Genomic DNA, 14,965 nt, shown 5'->3' on the forward strand with positions numbered 1-14,965 from the left:
ATGCTGGAGGAATTGTGGGGAGGAAGGTACATTTCTCCATATATGGTTATTATTTTTCCTATCACTTTGTAAATATTATTTTAATCACACCACTTACATAGCACTTCTGTGCTTCTTATTAACCCCTATTAATTTTCACCTGTGTGCTGACCTGGAGTGACCGACCTGTGCCGACATCGTGGGGTCCTGCACCCCAGGCCCATACCTAGTATTAGGGACCCCCAGTGACGGAGAAGCCTTGTCGATCGGCCTGGGGGCTTAACCCTATATCTGCAGATATACGCAACTAAGATCTCCGTATAATCTGACTATTATTATGTAGTAATATTATTCACTCGGTGTGCATTAGGGAACACAGTTTTTTTCCTACACAGAATTACCCCTCCCCTTTTAGCACCTGAGTGACATTACAATCTGATTGAGCAGCTTTCCATTTTGTGAATTGTATATAGAGAGGCATAAATGGGTCAGCATTAGGAGGGATTGCTGACTCCAGAAGTGCCATAGGGGAAGCCAGGGGTATCCCCAGGTAAGCTGGCTCTCAGATGCTGTAGGTGCCATTACCATGTGGCCTTACACTGGGAATTTAACCCAGATATATTTGTAATTATTTATGGGGTGGGTGTGGGGTGCGGTGGCCCCTGTGTCGGTATGGCTGGGCTGCTTCAGGTCGGCACACCCTAACACTTTATTAACACTTATTATTTTTCCTATCACTTTGTATATATTATTTTAATCACACCACTTACATAGCACTTCTGTGCTTCTTATTAACCCCTATTAATTTTCACCTGTGTGCTGACCTGGAGTGGCCGACCTGTGCCGACATCGTGGGGTCCTGCACCCCAGGCCCATACCTAGTATTAGGGACCCCCAGTGACGGAGAAGCCTTGTCGATCGGCCTGGGGGCTTAACCCTATATCTGCAGGTATACGCAACTAAGATCTCCGTATAATCTGACTATTATTATGTAGTAATATTATTCACTCGGTGTGCATTAGGGAACACAGTTTTTTTCCTACACAGAATTACCCCTCCCCTTTTAGCACCTGAGTGACATTACAATCTGATTGAGCAGCTTTCCATTTTGTGAATTGTATATAGAGAGGCATAAATGGGTCAGCATTAGGAGGGATTGCTGACTCCAGAAGTGCCATAGGGGAAGCCAGGGGTATCCCCAGGTAAGCTGGCTCTCAGATGCTGTAGGTGCCATTACCATGTGGCCTTACACTGGGAATTTAACCCAGATATATTTGTAATTATTTATGGGGTGGGTGTGGGGTGCGGTGGCCCCTGTGTCAGTATGGCTGGGCTGCTTCAGGTCGGCACACCCTAACACTTTATTAACACTTATTATTTTTCCTATCACTTTGTATATATTATTTTAATCACACCACTTACATAGCACTTCTGTGCTTCTTATTAACCCCTATTAATTTTCACCTGTGTGCTGACCTGGAGTGGCCGACCTGTGCCGACATCGTGGGGTCCTGCACCCCAGGCCCATACCTAGTATTAGGGACCCCCAGTGACGGAGAAGCCTTGTCGATCGGCCTGGGGGCTTAACCCTATATCTGCAGATATACGCAACTAAGATCTCCGTATAATCTGACTATTATTATGTAGTAATATTATTCACTCGGTGTGCATTAGGGAACACAGTTTTTTTCCTACACAGAATTACCCCTCCCCTTTTAGCACCTGAGTGACATTACAATCTGATTGAGCAGCTTTCCATTTTGTGAATTGTATATAGAGAGGCATAAATGGGTCAGCATTAGGAGGGATTGCTGACTCCAGAAGTGCCATAGGGGAAGCCAGGGGTATCCCCAGGTAAGCTGGCTCTCAGATGCTGTAGGTGCCATTACCATGTGGCCTTACACTGGGAATTTAACCCAGATATATTTGTAATTATTTATGGGGTGGGTGTGGGGTGCAGTGGCCCCTGTGTTGGTATGGCTGGGCTGTTTCAGGTCGGCACACCCTAACACTTTATTAACACTTATTATTTTTCCTATCACTTTGTATATATTATTTTAATCACACCACTTACATAGCACTTCTGTGCTTCTTATTAACCCCTATTAATTTTCACCTGTGTGCTGACCTGGAGTGGCCGACCTGTGCCGACATCGTGGGGTCCTGCACCCCAGGCCCATACCTAGTATTAGGGACCCCCAGTGACGGAGAAGCCTTGTCGATCTGCCTGGGGGCTTAACCCTATATCTGCAGATATACGCAACTAAGATCTCCGTATAATCTGACTATTATTATGTAGTAATATTATTCACTCGGTGTGCAATAGGGAACACAGTTTTTTTCCTACACAGAATTACCCCTCCCCTTTTAGCACCTGAGTGACATTACAATCTGATTGAGCAGCTTTCCATTTTGTGAATTGTATATAGAGAGGCATAAATGGGTCAGCATTAGGAGGGATTGCTGACTCCAGAAGTGCCATAGGGGAAGCCAGGGGTATCCCCAGGTAAGCTGGCTCTCAGATGCTGTAGGTGCCATTACCATGTGGCCTTACACTGGGAATTTAACCCAGATATATTTGTAATTATTTATGGGGTGGGTGTGGGGTGCGGTGGCCCCTGTGTCGGTATGGCTGGGCTGCTTCAGGTCGGCACACCCTAACACTTTATTAACACTTATTATTTTTCCTATCACTTTGTATATATTATTTTAATCACACCACTTACATAGCACTTCTGTGCTTCTTATTAACCCCTATTAATTTTCACCTGTGTGCTGACCTGGAGTGGCCGACCTGTGCCGACATCGTGGGGTCCTGCACCCCAGGCCCATACCTAGTATTAGGGACCCCCCGTGACGGAGAAGCCTTGTCGATCGGCCTGGGGGCTTAACCCTATATCTGCAGGTATACGCAACTAAGATCTCCGTATAATCTGACTATTATTATGTAGTAATATTATTCACTCGGTGTGCATTAGGGAACACAGTTTTTTTCCTACACAGAATTACCCCTCCCCTTTTAGCACCTGAGTGACATTACAATCTGATTGAGCAGCTTTCCATTTTGTAAATTGTATACTAGATGGTACCTGGTTCCATCCAGGCTCCATGCTATTTACCCATCTTCCTCAAATTTATGCTGGAGGAATTGTGGGGAGGAAGGTACATTTCTCCATATATGGTGGTCATGCCCAGTTATCCAATTTGGAAACAGGTGTGGACACTTCTGTCGAGAGTGTTGGATACAACGCTCTCGACTGATGTGGCTGTAGCCTAACTTTGTGCCCCGACTCAATCTGTCACTTCACATCAAGACAAGCTCATCATGCAAATATGTAATGCCTCCAAATCACTGATTGCTAAAAACTGGAAATGCCCGCTGGCTTCTGCTCTATCTGCCCTTTATGCTAGGATCAATTTTGTGGCCTCCATGGAATACATTACAAGCCTACAAAATAACTCAGTGCCCACTTTTCAGAAAATCTGGTCTCCCTGGTTTCTTTTTAACTCTTCCCCCCTCCCCGGCCCCGGCTGAAACTGTTACTGTTTCCGCTCCATTTTCTTTTCTTTCTTTTTTTCATTCCCCCTTTTTCTTTCACTCTGTTGACTACTGTGTGATTTGAACCGATTTTTAATACCTGTACCTGTGTTTTGAATACGGTATTTGTTTTTTTTTTCTGTCTTTTTCACTGTTATACTGTCTTTGTATATATCACAGCTATTGTATATTACGATGTTTGCACTATTTTCAATTTTGCAATAAAAACTATTGTTAAAAAAAAAAAAAGAGTTGGAAATCCAGGAGACAATGCTGCACATTACGACCACCAGCAGGTATTGGCGCAATATCACTTAAAGCGAAATTTAAATTAGATTCAAATCTTATTGAGATGCCCACTGGTGCTAATGTGCCAATGCTAAACTGCCGTACAAAAATGTATTATCGACAGACCGTCAGCCGGACCATCGGACATTGGCATGGGCCCATGGCTGCCGGTGTCAGTGGAACTGTGTCTTTTTAGATGCTGTTTGATACCGACATGCCCATGACTTGGCAGCCACCACCTCCCGGTCACCACCCAAAAGGGATCAATCAAAATCCTGACAGTCAAAATCCCGACAACGATTGACCGACGGTCAAAATCCCGACAAGGTCAAAATATCGACATTTAAAATATCTACAAGGTCAAAATACCGGCATTTAAAATGTCGACAGGTCAAAAAGTTGACACAAGTTTTTCATTGTTTTTTGTGTGTATGTCGACATAGGTTGACATGCACACTGTATGAGTGTACCACGTCTCCTTGCATGCAGGGACGGTGCCTCGTTGTGCTCAGCACACTATTATATTCCCCCTCCAGGTCCACTGGGATGGTAAAGTATGAACAAGTCAGTTTCAATTAAAAAAACTCATGAAAAACTCATGTCGACTTCTTGACCTGTCGGCATTTTAAATGTCAGTATTTTGACCTTGTCTGTATTTTAAATGTCGGTATTTTAGCAATGTCAGGGTTTTGACATTGTCGGGATTTTGAACGTCGATCAATGGTTGTCGGGATTTTGACTGTCGGGATTTTGATTGTAGGTAAATTGACCGCATCCCACCCAAAAACATCCATTGAAATTGCATTACTCTCCATGCATGTTCTGATCTGCGTCCCCGGCATGCACAGTGCGTCTCGGACACATGCTCAGAGAGAAACCTTTGGGCGCTTGTGCCCGGTGATTCCTATGAGTCCATTTCTGATTCACTCCATTGTGGGGTAACACGGGTGCAATTGCAGGCTCAAAGTGGGTGATTCAGAGCTGATCGCTGCTGTGTATTTTCGCACAGCAGGTGACCAGGTACTAACTGCACATGTGTATGCATTGCAATGTGTACGCGCGTTGGACAGCAGCAAAGAGCATCGCCGGTCAGCAACAGGTTGGTGCGAAAATTCCGATGGTACGGGCGTACGCAAGGTGATTGATAGGAAGAGGACGATTGTGGATGGCAACTGAGCGTTTACAGGGAAAAAATGCAGAAAAACGCAGACGTGCCCAAGCATTTTCACGGAGGGTGTTTGACGTCAGCTCCGGCCCCGATCAGCCTGTTCTCATCGCACTGGAGGAGTAAGTCTTGGGCTGCGCAGAGACTGCATACAGTGGATTTTCGCAGCTCAGCATACACATGCGATCGCACACTTGCACAGCGAATTTACACTCCCCATGGAGGCGGCGACTATACGAACGCAGGACTGCAAAGTTAGCAGCCCAGCGATCAGGTCTGAATTACTCCCAAAGCTCAGTACACTGCCACCAATATTTTTTCACTTCATAAATGGCACTGATTCTGATCATAGTAAGAGAAATGATAAAGGAAAAGGTTGTTATTATTATTATTATTATTATTACTATTATTATTAATAATAATAATAATCATAATAATAATTTATTGTCTTGTATATTATTTGATAATCCTTTATTTTTATCTCTTTGGAAATAGAAAAACCGCATGAAACAGAACATTTCATCTCAGATTTACTATTAAGTGCTTCTGTTGTACATTTTTCTGTGCTCTGTGTTACTCATTCTGCTGAAGAATCAGTGACTCTCACAGACCAACACTACCAGGCCCTTTCCACTTGTCTCAGAGGCTTGTCACCACAGTCTGTATGCCTCTCTTTAAATAGACAGAGACCTCTACTTCAACTCCCAGCATGGAGGCTGGTGGAACTTGCCACCGACATGCTGCACATTCTATTCTTTTACAATGAGCATTGTGCTAGATTTAAATGCAGAAATCAAGAAACCCTGCTTAGTCCATAGACCGTATAATAATAAACAGTACTTGTGTCTTTCTCTTGCTTCATGAACTGGTGGTATCTGTAGTGGAGTTGTGCATCCACAAAGTTCTATGTACACAGGAAAATAAATCAACTTTGGCCCTCATTCCGAGTTGATCGGTCGCAAGGCGAATTTAGCAGAGTTACACACGCTAAGCCGCCGCCTACTGGGAGTGAATCTTAGCTTCTTAAAATTGCGACCGATGTATTCGCAATATTGCGATTACTAACTACTTAGCAGTTTCTGAGTAGCTCCAGACTTACTCTGCCTGTGCGATCATTTCAGTGCTTATCGTTCCTGGTTGACGTCACAAACACACCCAGCGTTCGCCCAGGCACTCCCACCGTTTCCCCGGCCACTCCTGCGTTTTTTCCGGAAACGGTAGCGTTTTCAGCCACACGCCCCTGAAACGCCGTGTTTCCGCCCAGTAACACCCATTTCCTGTCAATCACATTACGATCGCCGGAGCGAAGAAAAAGCCGTGAGTAAAATTACTTTCTTCATAGTAAAGTTACTTGGCGCAGTCGCAGTGCGAACATTGCGCATGCGTACTAAGCGGATTTTCACTGCGATGCGATGAAAAATACCGAGCGAACAACTCGGAATGAGGGCCTTTATTCTTTATTCCAAGAAGTAGCAAGAAAGACCAGATCTGAAGTGTGAAATTCTGCAAACAACATTTCAGTATTTCTAGAATTACTAGTTACCAGCCTGTCAAATTGACAGTACAACATAGTACCGTCAGTAATGACTGTGTCGGCAGCTGTGCGTGACCCCAAATGGAGCAACACTTGAATTGCTCCATCAGGCGCCATCTAGTGGTTGTCGGCACGCAAAACACTTGACTTCCCCCCATAGAGGTGAGGAAAAGCATTAGCTTTTTATTATTTAGGATATTGAAGCTCTGGAAAACTGCAAAGGTATAAATAGGTAACTATTTCCATTAAATCCATATGTGTACTTTTAGCAGGGCCATGTTAATGTATAGGCACACTGGGCAGATGCCCAGGGCCCCAGGAGATTAGGGTCCTTTGGAGCAGGTGTGGGCTGGTGCTTTCAGATCTTCTTGGGAAGGAGGTAGAGAATGCTGTCCATCCGCTCTGATTCAGAATTACACCCAATCAGCGGCCATGCAGCAGTCTGCACATTGTTGGCCCCTCCAAACCACCCCTGTTTCTACGTGCACACAGTACTGCCTACGCCAATATGTACCTTCCAATCTTTACCGAATGTCAGATATATAAGAACTATGTATTCTTCTGCATTGGAGCAGATGGTGGTTCTACCCCCTCGCTTTCCTAAAACAGGACTGCACCTAAGCCAACAGAGGTGCCTGTCTGGAGGAAGACTCTGCAAGCAAAATAGGGTGCCTGTAGTACCGGAGAGGTACAAATGGCCAGACAGTGATCTGCCCATACTTTTTCAGCAAGACCTGTCCACTCCAGCCAATTTGGACAGCATTTTAATAGGGCCGCTCTAGTCGCAAAGTGACTGATAAACCGCTTACAGTAACCTACCAAACTGAGGAAGGTTCTCAACTGCAACTTGGTCTTAAGCTTCCACAAATTTTTGACTGCCTTAACCATACCTATCTCAGGTTTTACCTAACCCTGTCCAACTATGTACCACAAATACTTAGTTTAGCTCTTAGGGCCACTGCACATTTCTCAGGGTTAGCCGTAAAACCTGCATATCAACCTTAGGAAGATGCAATTTCCAGTCTTGTGAGTAATAACTATGTCATCTGGATAGGTGGCCGCATATACAGTATGGTGTTTCAGTACCTTGTTCATCACCCTTTGGAAAGTGACTGGCGCTCCATGCAAACCAAAGGGTCAGCCCTTGTACTGGAAAAAGGAAAAGGCCTTCAGGGGTAGAAAAAGCTTCCTTGGCTGCAGGCATAAGAGGAATCTGCAAGTAGCTCTTTGTGAGATCAAGGGTGGTTAGATATTTGATGCCTGCCAAACCTTCCACCAGTTCGCTGTTTAACTTTCTTAACTAATTTCAGAACTGTAAGCTGCCATTGAGCTTTGTAATCAGCACAATCAGCCTATACCACTCACTGGTAGACTACTCCATTACCCCCAGTTGGACCACTCTCTCCACTTTCCTTCTAAAAGCACTGTGCTTAGACTCAGGGATCCGGTAGGGCTTTTGTTTCACTACTAGCACAGGAGCCATGACAATATCATGTTCAATTAATGCTCTGCACCCTGGTAGGGAACAAAACACATCCTTGTTTCGTTGTACCATCTTCTCTACCTACCGCCTTTCCTCTGTAGACAAGGTAGGTTCAATGGTAATCAAGGACTTTTATACTACTGTACTCAATAACCCTGGCACTGAATCCACATCATGCCATGGTTTCAATAAATTTACATGATATATCCTTCCTCCTCCCGGTCTGCCAGACCTTATAGTTCACAAGACCAACCACCTCTACCACCTCCCTTCCATTAAGTGAAGACCTTACACTCTTGGGTTGGAACTAGAACCAAAACCTTTTTCCCCAGATAGAAAGACCAGATTATCACAGTAGTGTCATAATTTTTCTTCTGTTGACTTTGTTCTTTTTCTAAGTATTGGCGCACCAAAGGGATTATCTTCCCCAACCTCTCGTACATTTGGGGGGAAAATTGTACCACGTTTAGTACTCTAGGTCCCCTAGAGGCCTCCTTTAGCATATCCAAAATGCCCTGGGGTTGTATCCCATAAAGTAGTTCAGAAGGGCTAAACCTCTCCACTAGCCCATCCATTTGTGGATGGTAAGCAGACACATATCTCACATTAACCTGGACATAAATGGCAATACCTGATCTGTAAGAATTTCATTAGGAATTCCCAATCGGGAATGCAAATGTACCAACTCCCTAGCTACCTGCTAGACTTTATATCTAGTAAAGAGTATTGTTGCTGGATAGCGTGTTGCTTAATCTATTACCACCAAAACATGGTGGCCTCGAGCTGACATTTCTAGGGGTCCAACCAAAGCCATGTCGATTCGCACAAAGGGGGTCATTCCGGGTTGTTCGCTCGTTATTTTTTTCTCGCAACGGAGCGATTAGTCGCTAATGCTCATGCGCAATGTCCGCAGTGCGACTGCGCCAAGTAAATTTGCTATGCAGTTAGGTATTTTACTCATGGCATTACGAGGTTTTTTCTTCGTTCTGGTGATCGGAGTGTGATTGACAGGAAGTGGGTGTTTCTGGGCGGAAACTGGCCGTTTTATGGGTGTGTGCGAAAAAACGCTACCGTTTCAGGGAAAAATGCGGGAGTGGCTGGAGAAACGGGGGAGTCTCTGGGCGAACGCTGGGTGTGTTTGTGACGTCAAACCAGGAACGACAAGCACTGAACTGATCGCACTGGCAGAGTAAGTTTCGAGCTACTCAGAAACTGCACAGAGAAGTCTTTTCGCAATATTGCGAATCTTTCGTTCGCAATTTTGATAAGCTAAGATTCACTCCCAGTAGGTGGCGGCTTAGCGTGTGCAAAGCTGCTAAAAGCAGCTTGCGAGCGAACAACTCGGAATGACCACCAAAGGGTACCTGTAGCAGTTAACAAAAGGGGCTGGTATGAGGGTTTAGGGCAGGTTCATTGGCAGACAGGGCAATCCCGGCAATACTTTTTCTTGACCATGTGTACCCCCAACCAGTAAAACCTAAATTGGACCCTCTCCCAGGTTTTGTCCTTTTTCCAGGTCCCCCCCCTAAACATGTGTATATGCTGCTTTTAAAACCAGCAGGACATGTACTTGGGGCACTAAGAGCTGTTCCACCACTCTCTCCGGTTCAGTGCTTACTCCATACAGGTAATCATTCATAATAATAAAGTTGGGCCCTCCCCCTGATGGTGGAGCTACTCAGGGCACCTCGTTTACGTCTGTCACTGCCTGAAAGTCTTTCTTCAGGGTAACATCATTCATTTGGTCCCATGCAATGTCCTGGGAGAAAACTTACTAAGAATCAATTCTGGGTGAGATTAAAAATCACCTATAATCACCCCTTTTAGTCCCTATTAGCTGGAACAAAATTTGCACGTTTACTATCAAGTATTTTTACTTGCGTCATTCGAGGGCGTATGATGATGTTTTTTGGCATGTGCGATTTTTGTGGGTTTCGCTTGGGAATTCGCATCAAAAGTCACATTTGAATGCATTACAATTCACAGTAGAATGCCTCAGAAGACACATGTCAATTTGCTAGTTACGCCTCACTTCACACCATACGTCACACCTTAATTTGCACCACAAGTCACTATAAAGTGACAAATCCCCAAACAATGTTCATGGCCCTGTCACTGACTATCCAGCTTTCAGTCATCAACATAAATACCACCCAGACAGCCTTATATACCTTAGACTCCTCCTCCCCTTCCCAGACTGAAAGGCAAATGACACTCCCACCTTGCCTTCACAGCTGTTCTGGTTGATTAATCACATGCTTTCCGCTGCCTCAGGCTGGAGAGGAGAATGGCATTTAATTAAACCAAGCAAGTAAGATACACATTTTCCATCCTCCAAATGCAAGGTTTTCCTGGGCTTGACAGATAAACTCCTCTGGTTTCTTTGTAGCACACTGAACCTACTGCTGTAATAAATATAAAATAAAAAAACAACAAACTAATAAAATGTTCCCGCTGTAAACATGTGAATACCTTGCCTGCTTCCTATTATTTAGCCTGCCCTTTAGAACAAAAATTCAATAAAACACTTGTTTCAATAAAAAAGAAGTTAAGAAAATGAAAAACAAAAGGGTTTGTAAAACAAAACAGACCTTTGTGGAAGCAATAATGCATCTTTATATGCTAAAACTAACATTTAATATCATCTCTTGTTTCTTGGCAGTTATGAGATATCCATCAATAAGTCCTATGACATTGTTCCAGTTTTTTTCTGCACAGCTGTGATGGAGAGAAAGTTGTGTACATCTGGTGATCGTTGCTGCTAGACAGAAATTTATATTTCCTGAAAGCTGGTGGATTTTCTTTTCACATATTGAGTAACAGTACAGGCGTATTTCCCATAATTATGTAAATCTTACAACATACTGTGTGACTTTGTAATTTGTGGTATGACTAGAGCTGTTTGCTGTACTTATAGGACAGCACATACAACAATAAAGTATGCTGTAAATTGATAAAATAAAAATTATTAGACGGGTCCATGAAACAGCTGCTGTTTTTGTCTGTCCACATACAGAGTTATCCTTCCACCTAAAACAAGTAATGGAACCTCTATCCAGTAGAAAATAGGATAGTTCTTAGGTGTAGAGGTTGGATCACTTCCAGCTTACACCTGTTCTGTTTTGCCCTATCGTTGCTCCCCTTTCTAATTTATTTGCATTTTGATACAGCTCTCTGTATCATCTGGCGGTCAATGCGATGCTTTCTGTATCATATGGAGGTCACTGATGCTCTGTATCAAATGGCAGTCACTGCAATGCTCTCTGTATCATATGGAGGTCACTGCAATGCTCTCTATCATATCGCAGTCACTGAAGCTTTGTATCATATGGCAGTCACTCCGATGTTCTCTGTATCATATGATAGTCACTGTTGCTCTGTATTATATGTGGTCACAAACTTTTTATTGTTATAGCTCCACAATAAAGTGGCTACACCCTTGACAAAGGCCACATCCCCTATGTAGACCACACCCACACCACATTACTCACCTCCCCCCCCGCCCCCATATCACTTGTCACACCTCTTGCCGGTGCGGTACACTAATTTAGGCTCCACGTACTTTGACGGCGAAAACGACATAAGAAAAATTAAAACACTTAGGGGAACATTTACTAAGCAGTGATAAGAGCAGAGAAGTGAGCCAGTGGAGAAATTTCCCCATCAACCAATCGGCAGCTCTGTATCATTTTATAGTATGCAAATTATAGCTGTTACTTCAGTGCTGATTGGTTGCCATGGGCAACTTCTCCACTGGCTCATTTCTCTGCTCTTATCACTGCTTAGTAAATGTACCCCTTAGTGTCAACATGTTTTGTGTCGACCATTTATCATGTTGACCTTTTCCACTCTCGACCTTTTGACCAGGTCGACCTTTCACATGTCGACCTTTTTATCATGCCAACCTTTTCCATTTCGACCAATAGTGGTCGACTAAATGACTGTTAACCTAATTTAGGTCGACCCTGTCATCCATACCTGGATAAAAGTTCATCATCAATTTAAAACAGGAGTTGTCCCCATTGGTATTTTACGTACATGAGTTATGCATATATGGGTACACAGTAGTCAATGAAAACAATAACACTGGTTAGCCTGCACTATCGTACCAAATGGATGTCTCAGTCGCATAAGGGTCCTGAGCCAGATGTGGCTGGATTGAGCATCGCTGCTGCTGTCTTGGAAGCAAGTAAGATCACAATTGCTAATTTTTGCATGCCCAGAAAATATCATCTGGATGGCCATGACACGCCTGCGTTTATCCGACCACTCCCCGTTAACACTCCCAAATGCTGTCTTCCTGTCTCTCATTTTGAATCTAATTCCTCACTGTGACCACCATTGCAGTTCAAACGCTGCACATGTGCACTGCGGCTCAGATTACATTAAGGGTACTTGACTGGAGACTACCAGTTAGAGACTCAAACATCTACCTAATGCGGCTGTTAGCCAACAGGTAACCGTTTTCCTTTCTCCCCTCCCTTTCCCTCTCTTTGGGGCAGATATATTAACCTGGAGAAGTGATAAAGCAGTGATAAACCAGTGACAAGTGCAAGGTGATAAAGCACCAGCCAATCATTACGAATTTGAATAATGACAGTTACAAGTTGACCGGCTGGTGCGTTATCACCTTGCATTTATCACTGTTTTATCACTTCTCCAGGCATTATATTAACCATTACACCTTGGGTAACTGCCATATCTGCAGCAAAGATATACAGTCCATACTATCTAATTCATAGAATAGTGTCCTCTCTGCACAAGTATTGCTCACCTCTCACCAATGCCTGGTGTAAATGAGAGGCAGCAACATACTTCTGTGCAAAAGCAGACACTATCTATTTTTCATTACACACTCTCTATTTAAGGGTACTCTAATCACTGTCCCATCTGGGTGCCACCTTCAGGGCTGCCATCAGAAATTATGGGGCCCGGGATTGACAAATGAGGCAGGCAGCCTCGGAGGGACAGAGCCGTGGCAGTATTCTTACTACAGAGCCAGCCGTGAGCCAATCGAAGCTCACGACCAGCAGCCAATCAGGATCTGTTGAATGGCAGCTCCTGATTTGCTGTTGGTCCGTGAGCCAATCATGGCCGGCTATGTAGTAAGAATAGCGCCGCGGCTCTTTCCCCCTGAGGCTGCCTGTCGGTGCGCAGGTAGGCAGCTGGCATGGCGTCCTATCCTGACTGCAGCAACCGGGCCCCATCTCAGTCCGGGCCTGGGACTAGAGTCCCCATTGTCCTCCCTTGATGGCCACCTTTCTCTAACACCAGAATGGACCAGCTCACTTGCTTTATAGCCTGTGGTAAAACCACACGTAATATACCCAATTCCATCTGATCTTGGCAGTAAAAACGTGTTGGGCCTGGTGATAACACCTGGGAATACCTAATACTGCAGGTCTCACTAGGTGCATAGCAAGAAGCAGCACTCCACTGGCATGATACTGGTCTTTCACTGATCAATAGTATCCTTTCTTGTCTTTTCCCTCTCTCTCCTTCCCTTTAATTGTACCTACTGTATCCTGGTAACAGTATGGTGGGCCAAAAGGTCTGGTCTTTCCTTATAACTAAATAAGTATTTCAGAGACACTTGGAGAAACTCAAACAAATACTACCGTTACTCTGCCGTTTTATAGCTTTTTGACATATATATTATGTACTGCTGTGATAAACTTCTGTTTAATAAGCAATTTATCTCTGTGATCTATATCTGTTGGTATGAAACTCAACTGCTATTGGAACAACTGTATGATCATTGATTTATTGATTACACACCTAGGATACATTGTGATTTTACCTAGTGGTATGTAACACTGTACCACTATGCACGGGAGACTACTATATGTGTATCTAATCACACTGCTATTTTGTGACCTATTCTCCAATCATTTACGTGCTACAATATCAATAACTGACAATAACAGACTAAAAGAATCATCTTTCACTTGAAAACACTCTTTTCCAGTTATTGATATATAACTATATTTCACATGGTACTTGGATAAAGTATAGCTACATATACTGATCTGAGATTATGTACTGGTGTAGTCTCACATTATAAATACTCTGCCTTTATGTGTTTTGTTTTCTCTTGTAAAACTCTTTTTGAAATTTTGTTGTTGATTTCTGTCCTATATGGTATTGTTCTACGCAATTACTTTGATTTTATTATTGTAAAAATAAAAGTTACGTTTTTTAATTTATAAATTAAGAGTGCCCCCTAAAAAACTTTTTTTTCTCCCTGCTACTTGAAACACAATTACTCTCTGGGGTACATCTCCACACGAGAGACCTCGTTCTAATAACAGCAACTTTCTAGAATTGACTGAAATTGTGTACATATAACATTTTCTAATCACATATAACTCAGCTACCTGGGTGTTTAGCTTGTACACAGATTACTCCCTTCCCCCTCTTTTCCCCTCCCACGTTATACTTCTTACATAGGGGGTCATTCTGAGTTGATCGCTCGCTGCCGATTTTCGCAGCACAGCGATCAGGTAAACAAAACGGCAAAACTGCGCATGCTTATGCACCGCAATGCACACGCACGTCGTACGGGCACAAACAGCATTGTTGCTGTGCAATGCTTCTAGCGACTAATCCATTCGCACAGCTGATCGCAAGGAGATTGACAGGAAGAGGGCGTTTATGGGTGTCAACTGACCGTTTTCTGGGAGTGGTAGGAAAAACGCAGGCGTGACCAAGCGTTTGCAGGGCGAGTGTCGGACGTCAATTCCGGGACCTCCGTTGCTAGGATCATCGCACAGTAACTCCAGGGCTGGTCTTGTTTTGCACAAAATGTTTTTGCACCGCTCGGCTGCACATGCGATCGCACACTTGCAAAGCGAAAATACACTCCCTCGTGGGCGGCGACTATGCGTTTGCACGGCTGCTAAAAGTAGCTAGCGAGCGATCAACTCGGAATGAGGGCCATAACCTCAAGTAATCCCAACTTTCCATGTTGTATGTACA

At 43.8% G+C, this 14,965-nt stretch overlaps 1 long non-coding RNA gene across 1 annotated transcript in view; it reads left to right on the top strand.

The window, feature by feature from the left end:
* The window catches only part of LOC134980933 (uncharacterized), a 154,462-nt gene extending 143,506 nt beyond the window's left edge, over positions 1-10,956 (top strand). Inside the window, exon 3 of the long non-coding RNA XR_010190490.1 lies at positions 10,650-10,956. This is a non-coding gene — a long non-coding RNA (uncharacterized LOC134980933). The remainder of the gene's footprint in view (positions 1-10,649) is intronic.
* The last annotated feature ends 4,009 nt before the right edge of the window (positions 10,957-14,965 follow it).

This window comes from Pseudophryne corroboree, chromosome 12, assembly GCF_028390025.1.
Source record: "Pseudophryne corroboree isolate aPseCor3 chromosome 12, aPseCor3.hap2, whole genome shotgun sequence".
Lineage (NCBI taxonomy): Eukaryota > Metazoa > Chordata > Amphibia > Anura > Myobatrachidae > Pseudophryne > Pseudophryne corroboree.